This window comes from Saccopteryx bilineata, chromosome 10 (genome assembly GCF_036850765.1).
Source record: "Saccopteryx bilineata isolate mSacBil1 chromosome 10, mSacBil1_pri_phased_curated, whole genome shotgun sequence".
Lineage (NCBI taxonomy): Eukaryota > Metazoa > Chordata > Mammalia > Chiroptera > Emballonuridae > Saccopteryx > Saccopteryx bilineata.
Genome location: NC_089499.1, coordinates 68435488 through 68441660, shown reverse-complemented (window position 1 = coordinate 68441660; position 6173 = coordinate 68435488).

Here is a 6173-nt window from a genome sequence, read left to right as displayed (position 1 = left end):
AAGCCATAACTCATGTGTCCCCTTCTTGCCCTGATGTTTAGAACCACATCTTCCCATCAGAGTGTCTACTGTGCAGCAGAGCTCCCAGGGTCTGCCTCTTTCTCCATCAGAGCACAGATATCACCACCTTGCAATTGCATGCAGCCTGGAGAGCAACCAGAGTGTCAGTTTACACAGCGAGGTGTTGGAGGTTGTCGGACAACTTTTAAAACAACCTGAACCAAAAATAACCAAGAGTAGTTCAAAACAGCCAACCACACTGAAGTTGATCTTCAAGTTGCAGTTGAAATTCACAATCAATTCACCGTGTGAACTCTTGTTTTAGATAAAACTGTGGTAGTAGAGGCGAGAAAATGCCACAGATGACGAGAAGTGAGACTGAGTCATTGTTCCTCCAGTTTTTAGACACACCAATGTGCAAGATTATTTCAGGCCTTTTAGGTGTCACTGGTTCGAGTTACATTTCTCAGTAAACCATTTCATTGGGCCATGGATAATTTATAGCAATATGGTCTTCCAAATTTCATATTTGAAAGCACATGTTTTCTTCGTGGAGTTCAGAAATTTAACCCATACAGAAAGGAGAAACAACCACAAAACTATCAGGAGAATTAGAACTAGTGACTGATTTGTAGTCACTTTACCACGACCATTTTTTTATTCACAGTGAGGTTGTCTCCCTAATCCTGTAACCAGTATCATTCTTTACATACTTAATGTGTTTCCTCAGTTCTATTTTGAAATTAATGAAAGTATCATATGCTAAATGCTTCAAGTCAATGTTTGCATTGTTGGCTTACATTTTTCACCCTGATCAATCCTACCAGTGCTCACTGTCTTTGTCAAACATTCCTTGACTTAGCTCAGCCAATGTTTGGATGTAATGTGAATGACCATCACTTAAAAAAATACATGTAAGGCCTGACCTGTGGTGGCGCAGTGGATAGAGCATCGACCTGGAAATGCTGAGGTCACCGGTTCGAAACCCTGGGCTTGCCTGGTCAAGGCACATATGGTAGTTGATGCTTCCAGCTCCTCCTCCCTTCTCTCTCTCTCTGTTTCTCTCTCTCCCTCTCTCTCTCCTCTCTAAAAATGAATAAAAAAAAAAGTTAAAAAAAATACATGTAAGTATGATAGAAGCTTATAAAATCAAAAATCGAAAACAAAATATTTTTCTGCCTATCTCCAACTGAAATCCACTGAAATGCAATCTGGGGATTACACAGGGTCAGATGGTGCCTTTAAAATGACAGCCACGCAGGAACTGGAGGAATAAAATCACACATCTCTGAGAAAGACACAAGATATGGGCACATGGGATTTGCACATTTAACAGTGAGTGTAGGCACTAATTTTGGAGGATAAATTATCCTGCTGTAATTTTTACTAAAAAAAATTTAAGGCTCTTTAAAATATCATGGCATATAAAAATTCTATTAACATGATTTTCCTTTTCCCAAAATGTATGTTTCTAGGATGAAGAAAAATAATATCCCAAAATTTCAGAAAAAATAAAAATGAGGTAATCAATAACATATTTTGATTTAAAGTAAATGTATTTTTATATTCACCCTAATAGATTTTTCATCTTTCTTGGCATCAGAACATATTTTGAAAGCTTAAACACTTCTTGAGAGCTTAAATATGTATATATAATATGTTTCTTAATAATTTATTTAAATTAAAATACAGTTTTAATTAGTGCAAAATTAATTCTTGTACATTAGGCAAGATAAGTAAACTGCAATGCTACCCAACTGTTAAGGCATCTGAATAGCTTGCCAAGGCCATGTTAGGCATGACCCAGCAGAAAATTACAATGGCTACCAGTGGCTTAGGCTTCAATTACAGATCAAGGATGATAAGTACATGGTACTTATATTGCTGCTCCCCTAGTCATGTCCATGGCAGAAACTGCTGATTGAAAATGGCATTCTCTCTAAGGCTAGGAGTAACCTCAGAATTTTTCACAGGGCCTCAAAACAGTCAGCTATTATCAATTAGGTCAGGGTCTGTGATGAAGACTATATTTAATCCTTAATTTTTAAAGCAATTTATTGAGCAAGATGTAATCCCCCTTCAATAACAATAATTTGACATTCATCCATGGATAAAAGTCTCTTTGTTAGAGCTTTAGGAATGAAGTAGGAGGTTGTGAACCCCTGTGCAGTCCAAGACTAAGGAGAGCTGTTTGAAAGGTGGCTGACTTGCAGACCATGGTCTCAGCTATAGACTCAGAAATACCTTAATAGTCCTGAGAACTTAGCTATAACTCTCATTTAGTTTCTCTTCTGTCACCAGCCCCATATGCCAAGGGACCCATCTGTCAGATAATAGGCATACGGACATTGATCCCAGCTATGCACCTGAGATAGACCATGAACTGGTTCCATCTTCTCTTGGTTGCAGTCTGGGAGCCTCTGAAGGTAACTACAACAAACTCTGTCAAGCTATAGATTACTGAAGGGCCCTGAAACTGGACTCCATTCCATCCCAGCCACAGATCATGAGCTGGCACAGGGACCCAGTAGGAGACACTTAGATGTATATGTGCCACCAGAGGTTCTAAAATATCCCTATACTTAGCCTTAGAACCCCTATAGCTACAGTCTGCCAGCAGTCAAAATTGGCTCCAAAAGACAAAGAAGGTCACTATATAGTGATAAAGGTATGAATTCATCATAAGGATATAGCAATTATTAATATATTATATATGCAGCCAACATTGGAGCACATAAATATTTAAAGCAAGTATTAAGAGAACTGAAGGAATATTGAACAGCAATACAATAACAGCAGAGGACATCAATGCCCCACTGTCAATATTGGATAGATCATCCAGACAGTAAATTAATAAGGAAATAGCAAACCTGAGTAACAATACAGACCAACCAGACCTAACAAAGACAGAACATTTCATCCAACAGTATCAGAATACACATTCTGATTCCTGGCCAGGGCATGCAGGAGAAGTGCCCATCTGCTTCTCCACCTTTCCCCCTTTCCTCTCTCCTTCTTCTCCTCTCTATCTCTCTCTTCCCCTCCCACAGCCAAGGCTCCATTGGAGCAAAGTTGGCCCAGGCACTGAGGATGGCTCCATGACCTCTGCCTCAGGCACTAGAATGGCTCCAGTTGCAATGGAGCAATGCCCCAAATAGGCAGAGCATCACCCCCTAGTGGGCTTTCCAGGTGGATCCCGGTGGCACCTGCAGGAGTCTGTCTCTCTGCCTCCCTGCTTCTTACTTCAGAAAAATACAAAAAAAAAATACACATTTTTTTCAAACACACATGGAACATTCTCCAGGACAGAATATATATGGTTTCCCAGAGTAAGTCCTAACAAATTCAGTCAGATTGAAATCATATCAAAGATCTCTTCTAACCACAATTGTATAAAATTAGAAATCACTAACAAAGAGAAAACTGAAAAAAATTACCCTACACAAATACATGTAAATTAAAAAACACAATGCTTGAACAACATATGGACAGCTGTCAGAGGGGATAGGGGTTAAGAGACTCAGTGAAAAAAGTGAAGGGATTAAGCAAAGAAAAAACTCATAGACACAGACAACAGTGTGGTGATTACAAGGGGGAAAGGGGGATGAGGGAGTTAGAAAAGGGTAAAAGTGGGGATAAAAGGTGATGGAAGGAGACTTGACTTTGGGTGGTGAACACAGAATAAAATAGACGTATGATGCCTGACCAGGCGGTGGCACAGTGGACAGAGCGTTGGACTGGGAAGCAGGGGACCCAGGTTCAAAACCCCAAGGTTGATGGCTTGAGCAAGATGTCACTCACTCTGCTATAGTCCCCTGGTCAAGGCACATATGAGAAAGCCATCAATGAACAACTAAGGAGCCGCAACAAAGAATTGATGCTTCTTATCTCCCTTCCTGTCTGTCTGTCCCTATCTGTCCCTCTGTCTGACTCTCTCTCTGTCTCTGTCAGAAAAAAAAATTACAGATGATGTACTCTAAAATTGTACACCTGAAACCTATGTAATTTTATTAATCAATGTCACTCCAATAAACTAATAAAATAAAACACCAGGAGTAGCTGAAAAAAAGAAAATATCTTGAGACAAATGACAATGAAAACCAAAGGACATCAAAACTTATGGGATACAGTAAAAGCAATTTTAAGAGGGGAGTTGATAGTGAAAAAGGTCTACATTAAGAAAAAAGGAAGATCTCAAATAAACAAACCAGTTTTATACATCAAGGAATTAGAAAAATAAGAACAAACAAAGCCCAGAGTTAGCAGAAGGAAGAAAATAATAAAGATTAGAGCAGAAAAAAATGAAATAAAGACTAGAAAGACAGCCTGACCACTCGGTAGTGCAGTGGATAGAGTGTCAGCCTGAAACAATGAAGACCCAGGTTTGAAACCCTGAGGTCACTGGCTTGATTGCGGGGTCACCAGCTTGAGGGTGGGATCATAGACATGACACCATGGTCACTAGCTTGAGCCCAAGTGTTGCTGGCTTGATGCCCAAGGTCATTGGTTTAAGCCCAAGGTCACTGGCTTGAGTAAGGGGTCACTGGCTCTGCTGGAGCTCCCCAGTCAAGGCACGTATGAAAAAACAATCAATGAACAACTAAGGTGCTGCAACAAAGAATTTATGCTTCTCATCTCTCTCCCTTCCTGCCTGTCTGTCTCTATCTGTCCCTCTCTCTCACTCATGTGCTTAAAAAAAAAAGATTAGAAAATTAAGAGTTTGGTTTTTTCAAAAGGCAAATAAAATTGACAAATTTTATCCACAAACATTAAAAAAGAGAGAGAATTCAAATAAATAAAATTATAAATATGAATTCAAACCACATTATAAAGTACAGAGGATGAATACATTATAACTGATACCACAGAAATACAACAACTCAAAAGAGACTACTATAAATACTTATTTGCCAACAAATTGGATAACCTAGAAGAAATGAATATGTTCTTAGAAATATACAACCTATTAAGATTGAATCATAAAGAATTAGAAAATCTGAACAAATCAATAACCAGTAAAGAAATTGAGTCAGTAATCAAAAACCTCACAACAAAGAAAAGCCTAGGACCAGATGGTTTCACTGGTGAATTCCATCAAACAGTTAAAGAGAATTAATATAAATCCTTCTCAAACTCTTCTGAAAACCTGAAAAGAAGGAGCTGCTCTCAAATTTATTTCACGAGGCCTGCATATCCCTGAGAGCCAAGCCAGAAAAAGACACAAGAAAACTCCAGACCAATATCCTTAAAGAATAAAAAGGCAAAACTCCTCAAAAATATTAGAACACCCAATTTAGGAGTATGTTAAAAGGGTCATATATCATGATCAAATGGGATTTACCCCTGGGATACCAGGATGGTCCAACATATGCAAATCTTTTTTCTAGTTAAAATTTTTTTTTATTATTATTCATTTTAGAGAGGAGAGAGAGAGAGAGAGAGAGAGAGAGAGAGAGAGAGAGAGAAAAGGGGTAGGACCAGGCAAGCTCAGGGTTTCAAACTGACGACCTCAGTGTTCCAGGTTGACATTTTATCCACTGTGCCACCACAGGTCAGGCAATATGCAAATCAATAGACACATTATAACCACATGAATAGAATGAAAGACAAAAACTATATGATCCTCTCATTAAGTGCAAAAAAAAAAGTATTTGACAAAATCCAACACACTTTTATGATAAAAGCACTAAACAAATTGGGTACATGCCTCAATATAATAAAATCCACATATGAGAAAGTCCATTTAACATACTCAGTGATGAAGAGCTCAAAGTTTTTCCTCCCAAATCAGGAACAAGACAAGGATGCCTACTCTCACCACCCTATTTAACGTAGTGCTGGAAGTTCTAGCCAGAGCAATTAGGCAAGAAAAAGACATAAAAGGCATTTGAATTGGAAAGTAAGAAGTAAAATTGTCTCTGCAGGTGATATAACCTTATACAGTACATAGAAAATTGTTAAGATTCCACACAAAAACTGCTGCAGGATACAAAATCAACATATAGGAATCAGTTGTGTTTCTATATACTAACACTGGAATATCTTTAAAAATATTTAAAAATCCTAATGATAATAGCATCAAAAACAATACAGTTTTTAGAAATAAATTTAACCAAGGAGATGCAAGGTCTGCACACTGAAAACTATAAGACATTGACAAAAAAATTTAAGAA